The sequence below is a fragment of the Bufo gargarizans genome, chromosome 4, assembly GCF_014858855.1.
Source record: "Bufo gargarizans isolate SCDJY-AF-19 chromosome 4, ASM1485885v1, whole genome shotgun sequence".
Classification (NCBI taxonomy): Eukaryota; Metazoa; Chordata; class Amphibia; order Anura; family Bufonidae; genus Bufo; species Bufo gargarizans.
The window spans coordinates 467933327-467954349 of NC_058083.1; the positions used below are offsets into that span (position 1 = coordinate 467933327).

The 21023-nt window shown below is 43.5% G+C and overlaps 1 protein-coding gene across 1 annotated transcript in view; it reads left to right on the forward strand.

Moving 5' to 3' along the window:
- Positions 1-21023, forward strand: part of MACROD2 (mono-ADP ribosylhydrolase 2) — a 2142907-nt gene that overhangs the window by 1130435 nt on the left and 991449 nt on the right. The window lies entirely within an intron of this gene.

Sequence of the window (21023 nt, forward strand, 5' to 3'; positions counted from 1 at the left end):
GATCCGCATAGGCCTCTACATAACTTCAGCATATTCAGCACCAGTGTAAATGTAATCCTTTCTGGCTCACATTTAGACCGTTTTCATGCATACTCAGCACCCTCTATAAGGATAAATAATACCCAAACCAAGGTCTCTCAGGCAGCCAAGCAAATTTTATTTGCTGAGCTTTATTAAAGGGTAGTTACCCAGAAAGAGCTAGGTTCCTGGTATGAGACGGTTTTCCTTTCCTTTTTGGAAAGCAGACTAGCGGGCATGTCTCTCTTCCAGATAAAAATCATCTTCTGAAAAAAGCACTGATTGAACAGTTTGAGGCTACCACCAAAAACTAGGTAGATCAAACATTGTGGAAAATTGGTCTGTGAAGCTGAAACACAGCAACAGATAAAAGATCTTTTTTATGGAAAAGCATTGATTAAAAAGTTTGAGGCTACCACTAGGGGAACACTGAACAGTTTCAGGCTACCACCAAAAACTTTTTGTAAACAAATAAGCGAAAAATTGATCTCTGAACCACAAGTTATTATGTATAAATATAAATAATAGAGATGAGCAACTCAATTGTATCAATTTGGAATTCATCTTAAATTATCCCCAAAAACTTTATTCTGACAAACCCAAATATTTTGCAATTCATTTCAGGCAAATCAAGAGAGAGAGAGATCTGCACATGAAAAACATGTTAAAATCAGCTTTCTTTGTGAAAGAATTTGTAAAAATTAGTGTTTCCTAACAGCATAGCCTTAAAAAAATTCTCATCCACTTAAACAGGCTTCCTAGCATAAGTAGGCATTTTTAGTTAGGAGATCTTGGGGACCACTGGATGAGTGCAATTTATAATATGGAGACCACTCAGTATATGTAGGCTAGACAATGCTAATCTTGGTTTGTGGGGAGAAAAATTCAAATTGGCATCAGCTGGCATGAAAAATAACTGCTTAATCTTTTTTTTTTTTTTTTTTGGAAAGCTAATTTAAATATGTTTGGGATTTTGTGAACATATTCAAATAAGCTTTTCTGACAAAAAGGTTAAGGTGCTTTTTTCTGACGCCAGCTGATGTTAGACATGCTAATTTGCATATATTTTCCCCTAAAACCAAGTGGACCATTGCCTAGCCTACAATAGTCATCACATATATTAACTGGTCACTATAATAGAAATAGTACCTACACAGAGGTCCCCCCAAGGCCTCTTAACTAGAAAAGCTGTTTAATCTGCTTTGTGTTGATAAAAAGCTTTTGTCCTGAAAAAGCTGTTTGCAGATTTAAGAGTATTATATACCTTTTAAAATGGTTGATTACTGTTGGTCCTTCCTGTCCCCAGTTACAATAGGGAAAGCTGCTCATGGGCACAAAATACTTCCTAAGGCTAGTTTCACAGTAGCGCTACAGTTCTCTGGCAGGCTGTCCCTGCAGTAAAGAGCCTACTGGAGCTCTCTGGATCAAGCATGGCCAGATGCTACTATGATGCCCACCATACCCATTCACTTTAATGGTATCTGGTAAGATCTAGTTGCTACCCGTCAAATAAGCCAGTATTTGGCCAGAAAAAAAAAACATTGCATGGAGCGTTTTTTTGTCCAGCTGAATCCCAGCATAATTGGCAGGTAGTGGCCGGATTCCCGTAATGGCGGATACGATAACTCTGCTAGTCTGTTTCTCTACCTGAGTTGCGTGCCGGAGATGTGAAAAAAAAAGATGAAAAATATTCCTAATATAGTGTTTTTTCCATTTAAAATGTATACAGTCAGTGTTTAAAATTGCATAAGTAATTTCACATTTCCAAGTTTTGTCATGTTATTTCCAAGGTTTAGATATTCCAGGTAACTTTCTACTAGATGGTTTCAATTATCCAGCAGTGGAATGTTTAAATGTCCCCTCTGATATCAGTAAAATAGTTTACACAGGAATCGGCAGTAATTGTAAATTGCATCCATCCAGATGTTATCTGCCTTGATAGCAGGCTTTGTTTACCTTGGCAGAGGGTTATATGGCAGATTGCTACTTTCCTTGTGAAAACAATTTTTCACTTTAATGGCAGATCCTAATATATAATATCTTCTTTCACATAATAACATAAACTCTTCAAGTTCCTCCTCTAGTTAGATCCTGCTTCAGGTGGGACTTTATTAAATGCCTTATGCACCAGAAGTGTGGCATTGTTTTTAGAATTTGAGAAAGTAAATGAATAGCAACATTACCTTTTACTGCAGATGTATCCAGAATTATTTTTCTGAAAGTATACAGATTGTGCAGGCCTTTATGTTTAAAAATTAATAATTGAAGGGGCTGTCCAATTTCCTAACTGTGTGGTCACACACCCTCTTGGGAAAGGATCAGCAACCTTCGGCACGCCAACTGTTGTGAAACTACAACTCCCAACATGCTCCTTTCACTTCTGTGGAAGTTCGGAGAACAGCCAAGCAAGTTTGCATGATGGGAGATGTAGTTTCACAACACCTGGAGTGCCGGAGGTTGCTGACCCCTGCTCTAGGGTCACGTAATCCTCCTTTATCTTTTCTGTCTTCTGATCTGAAAAATGGCGGGCAAACCATTTTGAGAAATTTACCCAAATCTCATCACCAAAACTTTTGGAAAATGTGGGTAAAAGTTGATTTTGAATTGAACTTGAATTATTCTGAGTAATGATTATTAATATCTATAGTCAAGAAATATAGAGGGTGGTCCCTCAGGGGAGAAAGGTGCAATGGCACCCACCCCCAAAACTGCTCGGTAATTAGAACTATATGAAACAAAAGGGGCAGTAACGTATTAAAACCTAACTTTTATTAGGAAAATTAGGATCCCATGATTGGGAAAAAGAATCCCTAACAGACAAACAATACAGACAACAGCAGGGAACCTGAGGTAACAGGTCACCTTATGGTCAAGTCCGCATTACCGCCTCTGGGCAGGGCGGAAGTGGGACTGATGGACCAATAAACATAAACGGAGTAAAGACCACGGCGGTGTGCCAGAGGTCTATAGACATGCCGATAGGCAAAAGAAAAGGGTGGGTCTTACCGGTGGTGGAGAGAGGGAGAGTGGCCCTATTAGGGGCAAGGAAAGTAACCCAGGGTATATCAAGAAGGTAGAGGTAGTAAAAAACTATTGTGGAGATATACTCAATGTCCCTATATAAGAATATATCCTAATCTAAAGGAAAAATGTCCTCTACCTGTAAAAGACCCCTTAACTCATCAGGGGACAAGGGTCTTGGGTAAAGGAAGAGCCCCCACTCCCAAAGCAGCTGTATAGTTATAACAGATGGGGGGGGGGGGGAGATTGAATTGAGGTGGCGCAGACTTAGGACGTTTTTAGTCCAAATCAACCCAGATACCTGTGAAGTGGAAAACATCAAGAAGAGTCCATTCAGGTTGAGGAACTAACTGCGGCTCAATCTAGTAGCATGTCAAGATGGTTACTTACTGTTTTCCATGGAGCGCGTGTGGCCTTTACCATGAGGTGCGGTAGGGCAGAGAAGCGTACTGCCAGTCTGACAGTGCGACTAAGCGCGCCGTTGAGTTTAAATGGAAGCGGAGGGGTGGCTGTGTGCATGCGTGATGGGCGTGGCCGCCGCCCACGTGACTATGTATATGTCATCTGATGCGGCAGGCCACGTGCCCACTAGCGCATGCACACCTGCCTGAAGCGCAGCCCATTTGCGGCGCAGCTTCACCGACGTCACGGCGCACTCATCGACGTCATGGCATGAGGGCGTAATCGGGGCAGAGCGCAGCGCTGGCTGTCCAAGGAGGGTAGCAAGTGTGGGAAAAGCCGATGGTTAAAGCAAGACAGCTCCTACAACTACACTCATGCTGGTGCTGGAGAGGATAATAAGCATCACCTCCTGCATGGGACCCAGAGGGGGACATTATTGGCAGTTGGACCCATGAATCTAGATAGGGTAAAATAACCTTGATGATATTGATGATAACAAATAATGAATTTAGATAGGGTAAATTAACTTTAATAATACATGATGATAACAGATGGGAGGAGAGACAGGAAAAAGCTCAAAACAGGAGGGGTGAATAAATAGTGAGATGCCTAATGGCACACCGAAGTAACAATTTTAGCAACAGAGTATATGTGTGGGGTCTGCTTTCCTGAATTTAGATGCTTATATGGCATAGAAATAGGCATTAAATATAGTAGATGCCAGCATGGAGTGAGGTCACCTTGCTGTGGGGGATGGGCATAGATATAAAATAATACTTGCTCAGAACCTCATATTTATAATATCAAATGGGGTATTAGTTTATATAGATTTAGCATCTAGTGCTTTGAGAGTGCTTTTATGTTCTGTTATTGTGCAGGATGTATTTATGGGTTTTATATCTGTTTTTAATGTCTATTCTTATGTTTAAAGTGGCTATAAGTTTTAACTTCACTGCAAGTCACTGTATGCCATTATATTTGGATAGAAGCATAAAACCGAAGGCTTCATATACACAACCGTTTTACTTCTCCATACATGTCTCAAGTAGGGCTGCAGCAAATAATTATTTTAGTAATCGAGTATTTTATCGATTTTTTTACGATTAATCGAGTAATCTAACAAGAAAAATGAATTTATACACTTTTTTTCCTTTATAAAAACTCATACGACCCCCTGCCATTAGTCCCCAACACCCTTCATTCCCCACTGTGCGATCAGCCCAAGTGCATCAGTTTTCCCCAGTGCCATAGGCTCCGTTCCCTGCCAGTACCATAAGTTCCGTTCCCCCCAGTGCCAAAGGTTCCGTTCCCCCAGTGCCATAAGTTCCGTTCCCCCCAGTGCCATAAGTTCCGTTCCCCCTAGTGCCATAAGCTCCGTTCCCCCCCCAGTGCCATAAGCTCCGTTCCCCCCAGTGCCATAAGCTCCGTTCCCCCCCAGTGCCATAAGCTCCGTTCCCCCCCAGTGCCATAAGCTCCGTTCCCCCCCAGTGCCATAAGCTCCGTTCCCCCCCAGTGCCATAAGCTCCGTTCCCCCCAGTGCCATAAGCTCCGTTCCCCCCAAGTGCCATAAGCTCTGTTCCCCCCAGTTCTATCAACTTCACTATTCCCCAGTGCCATCAGTTCTCCCCCACCCCAGTGCCATCAGTTCTCCCCCACCCCAGTGCCATCAGCTCTCCCCCACCCCAGTGCCATCAGCTCTCCCCCACCCCAGTGCCATCAGCTCTCCCCCACCCCAGTGCCATCAGCTCTCCCCCACCCCAGTGCCATCATCTCTCCCCCACCCCAGAGCCATCATCTCTCCCCCACCCCAGAGCCATAAGCTTTCCCCCATCCCAGTGCCATCAGCTCCACTCCCCCAGTGCCATCAGCTCTCCCTAACCCATGCCATCAGCTCTCCCCCACCCCATAGCCATCAGCTGTACTCCCCCAGTATCATCATCTCTCCCCCTTGTGCCATTATCTCTCTCCCTCCATTGTGCCATCATCTGTCCCTCCCCCTTGTGCCATCAGCTCCACTCCCCCAGTGCCTTCAGTTCTCCCCACCCAGCACCGTCAGCTCTCCCCACCCAGCGCCGTCAGCTCTCCCCACCCCAGTGCCGTCAGCTCTCCCCACCCAGTACCGTCCGATCTCTCCCACCACAGTGCCATCAGCTCCCCCCCTTGGGCCATCAGCTTTGCTCCCCTCAGTGCCATCAGCTCTCCCTCTATTGTGCCATCAGCTCTCCCTCTATTGTGCCATCAGCTCTCCCTCTATTGTGCCATCAGCTCTCCCTCTATTGTGCCATCAGCTCTCCCTCTATTGTGCCATCAGCTCTCCCTCCATTGTGCCATCAGCTCTCCACCCATTGTGCCATCAGCTCTCCCCCCATTGTGCCATCAGCTCTCCCCCCATTGTGCCATCAGCTCTCCCCCCATTGTGCCATCAGCTCTCCCCCCATTGTGCCATCAGCTCTCCCCCCCCTTGTGCCATAGTCTCTGCTGCCTTTCTCCTCCTGACACCCGGATTGGTTGCTATGATGCTGTGCACTCCGGGCGCCCGGCTCTAGTCGTGTCCCCACCCCCTCGTTTTTACCAACTTACCTTTCCAGCAGGGGCGCCGCCGACACGCCATCGTTTCCAGTCGGGTCACGGCATGCGTACATCAGGAGGTCAGTGCAGCGTGGGACCATGGACGTGCTGTGAAGTGTCCAGAGGCCCCCTGCTGGAAAGGTGAGTATTCCAAGTGCAGCGGGAGACCACGGACCGGGCTTTACTCCCGCTCTGTGGTCACATGACACAAAGGAATCTTCGATGCAAAACATTTTTTGTGTCTTATTACTCAATTTAATCGAGTAATCGTTTCAGCCCTAGTCTCAAGTTACAAATATTCTGCATTCATTAACTACATAGTGGAAGATTTCCCATTAATATCTCTGTGAGAGCCGAGTCTTTGACTCTGCTACAGCATTTTTCTGATCCTGGGGTCGGCAATTTGCCTCTTCTGTTCACAAGCCACTGCAGGCTTCTCAAGCTAGTCTGTCATAATGAGATGACTGAATAATTATTTCCACTGTCATAAGTAGAATAATGAGAGCTGTCACTAGCGGAGCGCTGCCCACTTTACCGCTAAATTGTATAGTCCACCAGGAAAGCCGAAGCAGATGGACAATTTGTGATGAAATGTTGACTGTCCTCTGTACTTGCTACAGTATGCGCTCTATTCTTTTTTTGCATTCATTTGATTAGGTGACATTCGTGTGATGTTCTTGTTTTTTCCATCAAATGCCATGGCATGATGGTTAACCTGATAAAATTAATAGACACATTTTGATGTATTTATTTATGCATTGATTATGTTTTTTCTATGTATAACAATGTCATGTCTGCACAAGCACATACGAATCACCACGTCAATGATGTGAACTCAGCTTGCTCAGCCTTGTATTTTTTTTATTGCTAAAGGAATTAATGGAAAGACACAATATACTGAGGAAAAGAGGTCCGAAAATTGTTTAATTCTTTGATAAATTTCCACCTATCATAGACCTGGAACCATTTCTGGGAATTTTGCTGCAAACAACTTAAGGCCTTAAAGGGGTTGTCCACTTCTGCCATCGCTCTGGCGCCAGAACTTCATGCTGTTAACTACAGTGTTGGTCCCATTGATCTGGCTGATCAGATGTTGATGGCCTATTTTGAGGATAGGCCATCATTTGGAAAGGAGTGGACTACCCCTTAAAGGGAAAGATTGCTGCATATTTTGTGAAGGAAATTGCAGTATTAAGGGTAAATATAGTGGCCCTTCTCTCTGTCTAGAAAGATGGAGTCCCAAGTTTGGGTCCCCCATCCCCCATGATATTCATAGGTCCTGATAGGGCATATAGATGGGTTGTATAGATAGGAACACCGGGGTTGGCTGCTTCGAGCAATGCACCTTTGATAGAAGGGTCCCCTAATGATGAACTAATCTCAAGGTGTCCTGGTGCATTGGCATTCATTGATGAGATGTAATTTGCTAGGGAACCTGGAACCATGTTTTAAATTATCCCGTAGTACCATCACAGGGGAAATTGGGCATTACACAGTTCAATTTAAATCCATAAACTCTTTTTGTATTGATAGACATTATTATTTTTATTATTTTACTTTCTTATATAGTGCTGACATATTCTGCAACACTTTACAGACATCAGCATCATGCTGTCTCCAATGGTGCTCACAATCTAAGTTCTCTATCAGTATGTCTTTGGAGTGTGGGAGGAAACTGGAGTACCTGGAGGAAACCTTTGCAGACCTGGAGAGAACATACAAACTCCATGCATATGTTGTTCTTGGTCGGATTCAAACCTAGGACCCTAGCGCTGCAAGGCACCAGTACTGCCCTAGACATATCCTTAGCAAGAGATGCTCTTTGCAGATGTCAAAAGTCTTGTGGGACACTCCTACTGTATGTACTTGACTACAAATGGTTAAACTTCATAAAAATTCAATTTTTAGGGTGTTACCCCAAACATTGGTAAGTTTATCTTTTTAGATTCTCTTTGTCATGGCTAACAGAAAAGGAGTCCTGAATAGGATTTTGCTTGTATTATTATATATTATGCATTCTCAAGAAGCCGTCATCCTTCCACGATGAAGGCAGAGAAAGTGAAGCATTACTTGCAGAAAATGAATGGCTGACTGTGTAATACAGGTGTGTTTCCAGTATGCTTTGGCCTATTAAGGGGGGTTCCACGCAAGAGATTAGAGATGAGCAAATCACTAAAAATTGTATTTGGGTTTGATTTAGCCAAATCAGTTGACCTTTTCTGTTCAGTTCTACATCTGTTCTACCCATTTTGAAAGTGTTAAAATTGCCCTGAAAATCTGTGTAGGACACTCGGAGGTCAGCTGGGCCTTTTTTTGTTTCTCTTGGTCCTCCTTTTTTAGTAATTTTTTTTTCATTCTTTCTCTCCCTTCATTTATAATCTATTTGTTCATCTCTACAAGAGATCTTCATCTATGATGCCCATATGTGGTAATAGGCAATGCCTATAGTGTACTGAAATAATGCAGAAGGGGACCTAACTTGAAGATCCCCCTACACAGGGCTGGAGTTAACACCCAGCAAACCGAGGCAAGTGCCGGGGCCCACTGTTCCTTAAGGAGCCCACTCGTTTACGCAGCGCCTTTAAACATTTTGACATCCTTTATGCTGCTACGCCAGTGCTGACATCTCACAGGATCGCCAGGCCTGTGAGACAGATCGGAGGAGGACTGCTGGAGGAACGTGAGCGAACGTGATCATAGCAGGGGTGGAATGGAAGTAGAGCTGATCAGCAGCGGCAGGGCAGCTGAAGACCGCATAGCAGGCGGGCGCCGAAGTAACCAGGAGCAGGGTAGGAGTCGTAGAAAAGTGTGAGATGAGGGGGCAGCCGCGGGGCTAATGCAGTATGGTGTGGTGTTTTTGGGGAGGGGTCCCTCCCCCCAGCCTATAGGAGAATAATGAATTGAGCGCTCAGCAACAAACCTCTTTGTGGGGGAATTCCTTAGACCTTCCCCCCCATACCTCAGGCTACCACATACAATGTAATGTATATGGATGAGAAATGCACAGCAAGCAGTAAAGCAAATATTCCTAAAGGCTGCGCAGCATGTCCAGCCTCAGTCAGCAGTGAGTGAGTCTGTCATTACTGATAACTTATCACTCACTGCTGACTGAGCCTTTAGGAATATTTGCTTTACTGCTTGCTGTGCATTTCTTTTCCTCATCCATATACATGTATGTGGGGGGTCTAAGGAATTCCCCCACAAAAAGGTTTGTTGCTCTTTATTCTCCTATAAGTGCAGGCTGGGGGATCCCTCCCCAAAAACACCACACGATGTAGCATTAGTAGGTGGCATTTGGTAGCACACACACACGCCATGCAAACTCCTGTATGAGTCTGATCTGGAGTCCTAATAATTTATCTATATTCTGTAGTTGCCCCCACCCTCTACAGAAAATAAATTCTGCCTGTAGACTACCTAAATAAATGGAAACTCAAAATTAGACCCCTAAATTCAGACCCTTATATTCAGACCCCAGATTAGACCCCTAAATTAGTTTATGCCGCAGACTAGATCCTAAATAAAATCTGAGCCCCAGACTAGACTCCTAAGTTCGGAACTTAGACCAGAACCCTTAAATTAACTCTTACTCCAGTCTCCTAAATTCAGACCCCCAGACCATGTATTTTCAAATGCTTTATGTCTTTACAGTATGTCCAAATAAAATATTTTCATATTCAATGTCTGTCTGTTTCTCTTTAGAGGGTGTGCAGTAAAAACGGAATACTGTGCGTAGACCTGAGGGATTAAAACACTGGGTGGATAAAAAAAAAAAGTAGGGACATAAGGATTGATTGACATATATCCACACTGTAGCTTGTTCTATCTATTGTATTTGGCACCATATATAATGCATGCACTTTTCTTGCCTCGTGTGTTGTGCAAAATGCCACAAAGGGGGCCCACTGAGGCTTTATCGCCCAAGGGCCCACATGAACCTGGAGCCGACCCTGCCCCTACAGATGCCACTCATGTTACTAGTAACTATAGGCACCAAGAAATAGATTTTGACTTCTTCCTTTGCATCCACTATGGTTTAACCCCTAAAACGTATTATGTCAGTGAATGAATACCCTAATTTAGTACACAAATGCCTATCTGTGAATTGTAGTATTTATTGAATGCCGTAGAAAGCCACCTTGTAGAGGTGCATCTGCTTATATTAATGCTAGTGCTGTTCCTTACTAAAGACTTAATTCGGAGTGCCAATTTATCATTTGCACATCAATCAGGTGCTTTAGTATTTGGTTCTTTTTTTTTGTACTTTTACAGTGTTTTTTTCATTAGCAAGCATCAACAAACAAGGCGACAGCTTGTTATATTTGAGGAGATTAAACAAGATTTAACTTCTCTATTGAAGGATAGGGGAAGGCAGAGTCGTATGTTGTATTTAGAAGCAGAAAGGAGCTTAGGCCTTTCATCATGATTGATGAAACTGGTCTCTTCCCATACAACATGGTTCCTGTAACAAACGCTGCGAGCTGCACATTGTTGGGTCGAAGAATTAACATTATTGCATTGTGTCAAGTAACTATTTCCACTGAAAGTGCCAGCTTCTAGTAGGTATCCGCTTCTAGAGCTTGATATATTTAATACTCCAGTAAAACCTCCCAGTTTATTGTTTTGTAATAGTGCCGTCTTGGGACTAAATGGGCACATTTATGGTACAGTAAAGCTATAAAGTAAATTGAAATGCTCTTAGCAAATGTGTACCAAGCCCATTAGGTAGTTTCTCTATACTATTAGAATTGTTGGTAAGCCGACATCTCGCTCTCATTGTTTGCGTATTGTAAAAAAGCAGGCAAATTATATCAACTGCAGCTACTGCCGGATGGAGATAATGAAATTGAGTTTTTTTTTTTTCTTTTCTTAGTATATACCATTTAGCCAGGTAAAATTCCGTAAGGATAATTATTCAATTTTTAGGGAAATTTTTTGGGTAATAATCACATTTTTCCTTCTATGACAAGATATGTCATGCACATAGTCTCGCTTACAATGGCATTTACAATAGGCGATCATACACAGATTCTTCAGATGGAAGGAAAAGGAAGAATGATTGAGCAAGTGCCAGAAATGCTATTGAGAAAAATACATTTCATTGTGATACGAAGTCAACGTCTGAAATTCTAAAAATAATTATAATTTAAATTATTAGGTAAGTATATAAAATGTAGGCTGCCTGTATGAACAAGTAAACCTTTGTCCACAGTGCGTTGGCAAATGCTCCCAATGTATACCTCCAATGAAACCTCCCATGTATGCCACTGTATAGTAGTGCATCTCACCCTCTGAATCTCCTTGAGTGGTAGGAGGTTGACTAAGGTGTTCAATATAATAAAAAAAAAAGATAAACGAATGCGTACTGCCCCAACATAAACTACGGCAAAAGAACATAGGAAACATACACTGCAAAGACAGTTTAAATCAACATAAGGAACATGAAAAACTATGGGGTACATTTATTAAAACCAATGTTTTAGATCCGGTCTTAATAAGCCCCTGCGCTGGTGGTGGATCACTTAAGATAGGTGGAGGCGCCGGCCTCTACATAACTTTGGCGTATCCACCGTCGATTCTTCCTTGCAGTCCTACATTTAGACCTTTTTCTACACCTAAACCAGTCGTAGATATAGATGAATGAGACTGGCCTGCTGGACCTTCCCCGCCCACGCAGAGCCCCCTTCTTTAGACTTGGTGTGAGTGGAGAAGAAGTCGCAGATTCTGCAGCAACATGGCGTGTGACAGAATCTGCGCCAGATATTCGCCACAAAAGTGGCCTATGTCTGTTTGTAAATGACAGCCTATGCCTACAGAACAAGGTAAAGGTGACGGTAATAGACTCAGCGTAGACAACCTCTTTGTATTAGAAGCACCCCAGATCACCGATCCATGGTGAACAGCTGATTTTGTCAGGGGTGGTTTCCATCATCTGCCGATTTCCTCAGCTGTGCCCACTACAGGTGAAATTTAGTATTACCTGCAGCCAAATGAACGGCCATACGTGTAAGGCTACTTTCACACTAGCGTTCGGCTGTCCGCTCGTGAGCTCCGTTTGAAGGGGCTCACGAGCGGACCCGAACGCTTCCGTCCAGCCCTGATGCAGTCTGAATGGATGCGGATCCGCTCAGACTGCATCAGTCTGGCGGCGTTCAGCCTCCGCTCCGCTCGCCTCCGCACGGACAGGCGGACAGCTGAACGCTGCTTGCAGCATTCGGGTGTCCGCCTGGCCGTGCGGAGGCGTGCGGATCCGTCCAGACTTACAATGTAAGTCAATGGGGACGGATCCGTTTGAAGATGCCACAATATGGCTCAATCTTCAAGCGGATCCGTCCCCCATTGACTTTACATTGAAAGTCTGGACGGATCCGTCCGAGGCTACTTTCACACTTAGCTTTTATATGCCAAAATAATGCAGACGGATCCGTTCTGAACGGAGCCTCCGTCTGCATTATTATGATCGGATCCGTTCAGAACGGATCCGATCGAACGCTAGTGTGAAAGTAGCCTAATACGTAAACTGACTGGCTCCACCAGAGTAAAAGCTGGGGAAATTCATTCATTACATGACAAAAGATTAAAAAGGGTAGGGACCTATTAGATTTCACAGGTTTGGGGCGAATTACCGCGTACAAACACATTTGGAACGCTTGTTCCCGATATTTCACCCATATAGTTGAGCAGCCAATGAGCTGATGAACGAACAAGCGCTCATTTGTTGGCCGACGGCCATCTTTCATCAGGATGCAGTGTAATCAGGGATGTGCTGCTGATAATCAACAGAACTGAAGGGTTAAATACCCATTTTCAGGGCAATTGAAGCATATTTAATTTGGGTCCAAATTGAATTGTTTGAAAAATTCAAGGAACTGGACCGGAAAAAAATTCTCTCCCATGCTTTGTCTATGCAAAAGAGGGAAAAAAGACAGGAGGAAGTGCGTCGTTTGTGGTGCTGTTTGGTATTTAAGGTAATGGCATCCAAAATAGTTGCGCTTACCCTCTGTTGTTGTGAGGAGTCATAACGACTATCTTTCACTTTGCTGATATTGCCCGATCAGCATACGGGATGCCTGCGCTGCTGCCTTGGTTCCTACCCATGCCGGAGATGCGGTCGTTGGGTTGAAATAATCAGTGAAGAGGAAAGAGGAAAGTTTGGAACCTCGGTATCGGCGCTGTCAGCAGGAATGCGGTACCAGGTAAGTATTGGTAAAAGTAGAGAGTGATTTATTTTCTGTCAACCCGTTTATCAGGACAGTAATACCTTTAACGCGTTGACTTAAAATAAATCACTATCTGCTTTTGCCAATACTTACCTGGTACCGTACTCCTGTTGACGGTGCCGAAACTGAGGTTCCAAACTTTCCTCCTTTCTCTTCACCGATGCTTGGTTTCTCTGGTGTAGTATTTTTAAATGTAGTAATAACGGAAACAAATTTCATGAGGAAACAACATTGCATCTAACACCTACTGAAGCTTTGAAAAGAGAATTATGTTACGTGATTATCGGATCACAAAAATAGCATCTATTATAGAGGTGTACTTTATTAGATTATTTATTATATGGGTTGTTGATGTAATTGACTGTTTTTGTGTGGAATAAAATACAACGGTGATCAGTGAAAAAACTCTTTGTGCTAAACACCAGACTGTAGAGGTTTAGTTCAGAGAGTTCATTTTGAAAAGTAAAAAAATTGCTTCTAAAAATAATGACTGTCGAGCATCCAGTGTCTATTTATGAGGTATTTTTATATTTTTGGTGATCATTATTTCCTCCTTTGTCTTCCTGCTTTGTTGTTTGATGCCTATGCTGGAGACATTCTGCATTTTAAGTAAATAAGAACAATACAGTTGAATTTCCATTGTTATGTTTCATTGAAAGGCTATCATCTCGCTGTCCTAATATAGCCTAGATAATTGCTGCTATTTAGTTTAAAGAAATGTCTAAAATGTAACAAAAAAAACAAAGGGACACATTTATTAAGACTGACGTTTTTGACGCCGGTCTTAATAAACCCTTAAAGGGACAATGACAGGCCCAATAAGCATATTTAGGTATATATATATCACAGTACAGGTCTTCTAAAGTGTATTATAATCATCTAAGTATCCCCCCTGTCCACCTTATAAATACAGTAAACTGAAGTTTTATAAGCTGCTTGAAGCGTCTTCAATCTGCCCAAGGGGCGGCGTTTCAGCTCCACTTGCGCCCAGCCAGCCGCCCCCAACTTCTGTTTTGAAGCGCCGCCCAGCTCATCAATATTCACTTTGCTGGGCGGCTACTACTGTCCCCGAATTCACAAGATCCGGCGCATGCCCAATACAAACCTATGGGCATCGGCCTCCGTCTCATCTTCAGCATGCGCTAGGTGACAACCACAAACCTCCTTAGCCATGTGTATTATGCAGTTGTCACTGTACATGATGCAAGGATGTTGCCCTCGAGTCATCGTTGCCTCTCCCTACAGTGGGGGGCCTGTGCATTTTGCTGTGCCTAATGCCTGAATCCCTCCTTTATTCTACTCACAATTGAGAATTATCTGTACTACTATAGTTTTTTTTTGTTGCAAAATCTGTGCTTTTATTGAAGAGCAGCTGCAATATTTGTGACATTTTGGTCCGTAGACCTTTTACAAACTGTAACAACACAAATAAGGGCAAACTACAATGTACAGTGGTGGCATTAGAGCATGTACAGGTCACGTGATCCTGCTGCTAGCATTTTGCTTTCAAAATTATTAGGGTTAAAGGGGTTGTCCAAGTTATATTTATTGATGACCTATCCTCAGGATAGGTCATCAATATCAGATCGGCGGGGGTCCAACACCCGGCACCCCCTCCGATCAGCTGTTTGAAGAGAAGGCGTGCGCGGTGTCAGCGCTGCCTCCTCTTCACTGTTTACCTTCTAGCCATTGCATCTGCAGTGGTGAGCAGGTGTAATTACACCCAAGCCTTCCTATTGAAATGAATGGGACGGCTCTGGTGTAATTACACCTGCTCACCACTGCAGATACAACGGCTAGAAGGTAAACAGTGAAGAGGAGGCAGCGCTGACACCACACACGCCTTCTCTTCTAACAGCTGATCGGAGGGGGTGCCGGGTGTCGGACCCCCGCCGATCTGATATTGATGACCTATCCTGAGGATAGGTCATCAATAAATATAACTTGGACAACCCCTTTAAGACAGCAGAACATGGTGAATGGTTCAAACATGGGTGTTGGGTTTTTGCAGCAACACTGTCCCTAGTGCATGAGAGTTTGCCACGTCCGTCTCTAACTCTCTATGTTCAGCTCACAGGACAATGGCGGAGACCACGCTGGATGAGGGCTTTTATATGGCAGGGACATCACAGGGGATGGCTATCTGTGGATTGGCTGGTGCCATGGGATTATAGGTGATCTTGCGTTCCTGGGTTTCTTACTTTCATTTTATAACATGTGCAGAAAAAAACTGATTCCTTATCACAAAGCGCAAGGAAATTCGGCTTAGCTGCAAATCAAAGTTTTCCTAAATTTAGGACCGTTCAGTCTTGTAGACTGCTAGTTTGAGGAGGTAACAACTGCATTTACTTGCAACAATCTTCTCTGTATGAGGACAAGTGATAACTGCCCAATTGTCCCCATACCAATTCATTGTTTCTGGCCAGAAGATCCAGTCTACACTGGATTAAATCATAACTTCTAGCAGGAACAATAAAGGGAGGCCACAGGAGTCATAAGAATAGATGCTTCAGAATTGGTATTGCAGTTGGGATGCAATTATTTGATAAAACTGAAATGTCATTAGAGGTGACAGGTCCTCTGTAATGACCAATGATGTACATGTACATGATAGTCACAAGGGAGATTATGGAGTGGGCCCCCGTGATGCAACCAAGGTGAAATAAATAATTACAATGCATAAATATTATTAGTTAATATCTGTGATAAAATAGCCATGATGCCAAAACAACGCAGGTAGAGGAAAATGGAAGCAGAATTATATTTGTTACTGGTAATTTCTGAATTTAATGTGCATTAGGGCTGCAACGATTAATCAAAGTTATCGATAATATTCGATAACGGGATTCGTTGTCGACGAATCCAATTATCGAATAATCGGCCAATTCATTGCTATGCGGGCAGGAGCGGGCGGTTTACTTTAACTTTAAATCAGCGCATCTTTATTACATTACAATGAAGCTCCAGTAACGGGCAGAGCAGGCAGCGGCGTAACATCACTTACTCACGTGACGCGCTTGATCCACCTGCTTCATTAATAAAGTGGGCGGAGCAGGCGCATCACGTGAGTGAGTGACGTTATGCCGCCGCCCACTCTGCCTGTTACTGGAGCTTTGTTGTAAGATAATAAAGATGTGCTGATTTAAAGTTAAAGTAAAAGTTACTGCCGGGCCAGGGCTGTAATGGGGAAGGGGATCTGTGGATTGCGCTGTTATGGGGGGGAACTGTGGATGACACATATAGCATAAGATGCTATATAGTGTCATCCATAGATTCCCCCCATAGCATGGTCATCCACAGGTCCCCCTCCCCATAACAGTGTCATCCAAAGATCCCCATAGCAGTGCCATTCACAGATCCCCTCCATAACAGTGCCATCCACAGATCCCCCTCCCCATAACAGTGCCATCCACAGATCCCCCTCCCCATAACAGTGCCATCCACAGATACCCCATAACAGTGCCATCCACAGATCTCCCATAACAGTGTCATCCACAGATCTCCCATAACAGTGTCATCCACAGATCTCCCATAACAGTGTCATCCACAGATCTCCCATAACAGTGTCATCCACAGATCTCCCATAACAGTGTCATCCACAGATCTCCCATAACAGTGTCATCCACAGATCTCCCATAACAGTGTCATCCACAGATCTCCCATAACAGTGTCATCCACAGATCCCCCATAACAGCGCCATCCACAGATCCCCCATAACAGCGCCATCCACAGATCCCCCATAACAGCGCCATCCACAGATCCCCCATAACAGCGCCATCCACAGGTCCCCCATAACAGTGTCATCCACAGATCCCTCCTATAACAGCGCCATCCACAGATCCCTCCTATAACAGCGCCATCCACAGATCCCTCCTATAACAGCGCCATCCACAGATCCCTCCCATAACAACGTCATCCACAGATCCCCTATAACAGTGCGTCATCCCCAGATCCCCCATAATAGCGTGTCATCCACAATTTGTTTTAATATGGCCTTTGAACATCATTTTTCAAGTAAAATCATATAAACCCCTTTTTTTTGTCATTTTGGTGTTTTTTCCCGATTTATCGATGAAATTATCGACATATCGAATATTCAAATAATCGTTAGCTGCAGCCCTAATGTGCATACAATAGTCACTTGTTATAAACCCTTGTTAAAGATCTGACTCTGTCCACTCCGTGCATTCAAACAGCGTCGGCCCTCTAAACATGTTCTGTCATTTCTCGAGAAAATCAAGTGTTTAGAGATGGAACAAAAGGTTAAACACAAGTGAAGGCTTATTTTTTTACCTGGTGTCTCATGTTATGCTGGGCTATCAATACCAATGCAGCAACACTTTGATCATATAAAGTTGCTGCTGATGAAAGTGAAATTGCTTTTTTATTTTTAGGTTTTTTTTTGCACTACACATTTATCTTTAGAATTCAGAGATCATGTCTCATCTAAAATTTCTGGATGATATCAAAGAAGGAAACATGAATGTCCAATTTTATAATGTATAATTGCATGTGTCTGTACAGGTTTCTATATGGATAATATAAACCAAAAATACGCTTTTAAAGAGGTTGTTTTCAGGACTTTTTTATAGACTGTTAGGCCCCTTTCACACGGGCGAGTTTTCCGTGCGGGTGCGATGCGTGCGGTGAACGTATTGCACCCGCACTGAATCCTGACCCATTCATTTCTATGGGGCTGTGCACATGAGCGGTGATTTTCACGCATCACTTGTGCGTTGAGTGAAAATCGCAGCATGCTCTATATTGTCCGATTTTCACGCGACGCAGGCCCCATAGAAGTGAATGGGAAGCGTGAAAATCGCAAGCATCCGCAAGCAAGTACGGATGCGGTGCAATTTTCACGCTAGCAGACGATCGGGATGGAGACCCGATCATTATTATTTTCCCTTATAACATGGTTATAAGGGAAAATAATAGCATTCTGAATACAGAATGCATAGTAAAACAGCGCTAGAGGGGTTAAAAAAAAATAAAAAATTTTTTAACTCACCTTAGTCCACTTGATCGCGAAGCCGGCATCTCCTTGTGTCTCCTCTGCGCTGAACAGGACCTGGGGTGAGCTGCTCCATTAAATACCGGTTAAGGACCTTTGATGACGTCACTCCGGTCATCACATGGTCTTTTACCATGGTGAATCACCATGGTAAAAGATCATGTGACGTACCATGGGATGACCGGAGTGACGTCATCAAAGGTCCTTAACCGGTATTTAATGGAGCAGCTCACCCCAGGTCCTGTTCAGCGCAGAGGAGACACAAGGAGATGCCGGCTTCGCGATCAAGTGGACTAAGGTGAGTTAAATTATTATTATTATTTTTTTAACCCCTCTAGCGCTGTTTTTACTATGCATTCTGTATTCAGAATGCTATTATTTTCCCTTATAACCATGTTATAAGGGAAAATAATACAATCTTCAGAACATCAATCCCAAGCCCGAACTTCTGTGAAGAAGTTCGGGTTTGGGTACCAAACATGCGCGATTTTTCTCACGCGAGTGCAACGCATGACATAGTTTTGCACTCGCGTGGAAAAATTGCGCATTTTCCCGCAACGCACCCGGCTCTTATCCAGGCAAAAAAACTGACGCCCGTGTGAAAGAGGCCTAATGGGTGCTGTATTAGAGGTTTATAGGATGGAGACCGGAAGGTGACAGAAAGGAGCCAGTGACCTAAGGAACTGGAATGGAGTAGTGGGGAGAACATGACTGTGATTTTTTTTTCAATATTTACAACAGACTGCTAGTCACAGTTAAAAAAAAAAAATGGCACGTGGTGCTCTGTGGTCTTTGTTTCAGAAATACTGCCACCTTTGGCCTGAAAACTAATAATAATGTTATGGTAGGTCTGTGGAAGACACACTGTTATGGGGGCATCTGTGGATGACACTGTTATTATGCCTCTCATTAGCCCCCATTATGCCTCTCATCACTCCCATATCAGCCCTCATGCCTCTCATTAGCCCCCATATCAGCCCTTATGCCTCATTAGCCCCCATTATAAGCCCTTATGCCTCATTAACCCCCATTATAAGCCCTTATGCCTCATTATCCCCCATTATTCCTCTTATTAGCCCCATTATGTCTCTTATCACCCCCATATCAGCCCCATGCCTCTCATTAGCCCCCATATCAGCCCTTATGCCTCATTAGCCCCATTATAAGCCCTTATGCCTCATTAGCCCCCATTATGCCTCTTATTAGCCCTCATTATGCCTCTTATCAGCCCCCATGCCTCTCATTAGCCCCCATATCAGCCTTTATGCCTCATTATCCCCATTATAAGCCCTTATGCCTCATCAGCCCCCATTATGCCTCTCATCACCCCCATATCAGCCCCATGCTTCTCATTTTCCCCATATCAGCCCTGATGCCCCATTAGCACCCATTATAAGCCATTATGCCTCATTAGCCCACATTATGCCTCTTATTAGCCCCATATGCCTCATTAGCCCTCATATGCCTAATTAGCACACATATGCCTCATTAGCCCCCATTGTGTCTCTAATTAGCCCCCATGATGCCTCTCATTAGCCCCCATTATGCATCTTATTAGCCCCATATGCCTCATTAGCCCCCCCATATGCCTCATTAGCTCCCATTTGCCTCATTAGCCCCATTATGCCTCTAATAGTCTAATTAGCTCCCATTATGTCTCTAATTAGCCACATTATGTCTCTAATTAGCCCCATTATGCCTCTCATTAGCCCCTATTATGCCCCCAACAGCCTCATTTTTTATAAAAATAAAAAAACACTTCTCCTGCTCCTGGACGCCGCCTGCAATTTTCTTTCTCCTCAGTCGACTGTGCTCTGAACTGGCACGCACAGCGTGAGGTCACAGAGCGCCCTCACGCTGTGCGCAGCCCTGCACAGCCGACAGCCGAGGACCAGGAAGCGGTAAGTACATAGCATTCACCACTTCCTGGTCCTTCGGTACTAATGAGCGCTTCCATAATGGAAGCGCTCATTAGTATTCACCTGGAGCTCAAGAGGCAGCGCAGCTGCTTTGGGGAATCAGCAGAGGGGGGGGGGGGGGGCAAAGAACAACATAGGTGGGGCTATTGCCCCCCCTCGCCCCCTCTTGCAATGCCACTACCACCAAGCTAGCTCTGGACACGTGACTGACTTCATAAGCTACATGCTGCCAACGTCAAAAGTAGGAAGTGGTCATAATATTGTTACTCGACTGGTTATCTGGTCACATATTATACACAATAACTAATTTATGCCATATTAATGTGTTATTGCCATAACACCTTGTATCACAACACTAAAGTTTAGATACAATATATATATATATATATATATATATATATATATATATATATATATAGTGTATCTATACACATCTTTACTGCCAGTAAGAAAATAATGAATTCCGCTAGAGCTAAGTGACTATATAAGCAGACATTGTCATCATATTTTTCCAATAAGTCAGTGGCCGTATGCTAATGTTAAAGTATAAAGCTATGATATGTGATTACCTTTGTGCACAGTTAATGAAAAGCTACACGTAATGCTACTTTATTCATGCCTTATAATATTGTCTACACTAGTCTGTCACTCATATCCCATTATTCCTGCAGTCATATTATATGCTTCATTGTTTTGAATGAAAGGATATCCAGATGTGTTTAAAATCAAAGCTAATATAGTGCTGCTTGTGGTAAAATTGATCAGTAGTGTTGAGCGTGAATATTCGAAAAGCAAATTTTTTCCGCGAATATCGGCATTTCGAGAATTCACGAATGTTTAGAATATAGTGCTATATATTTG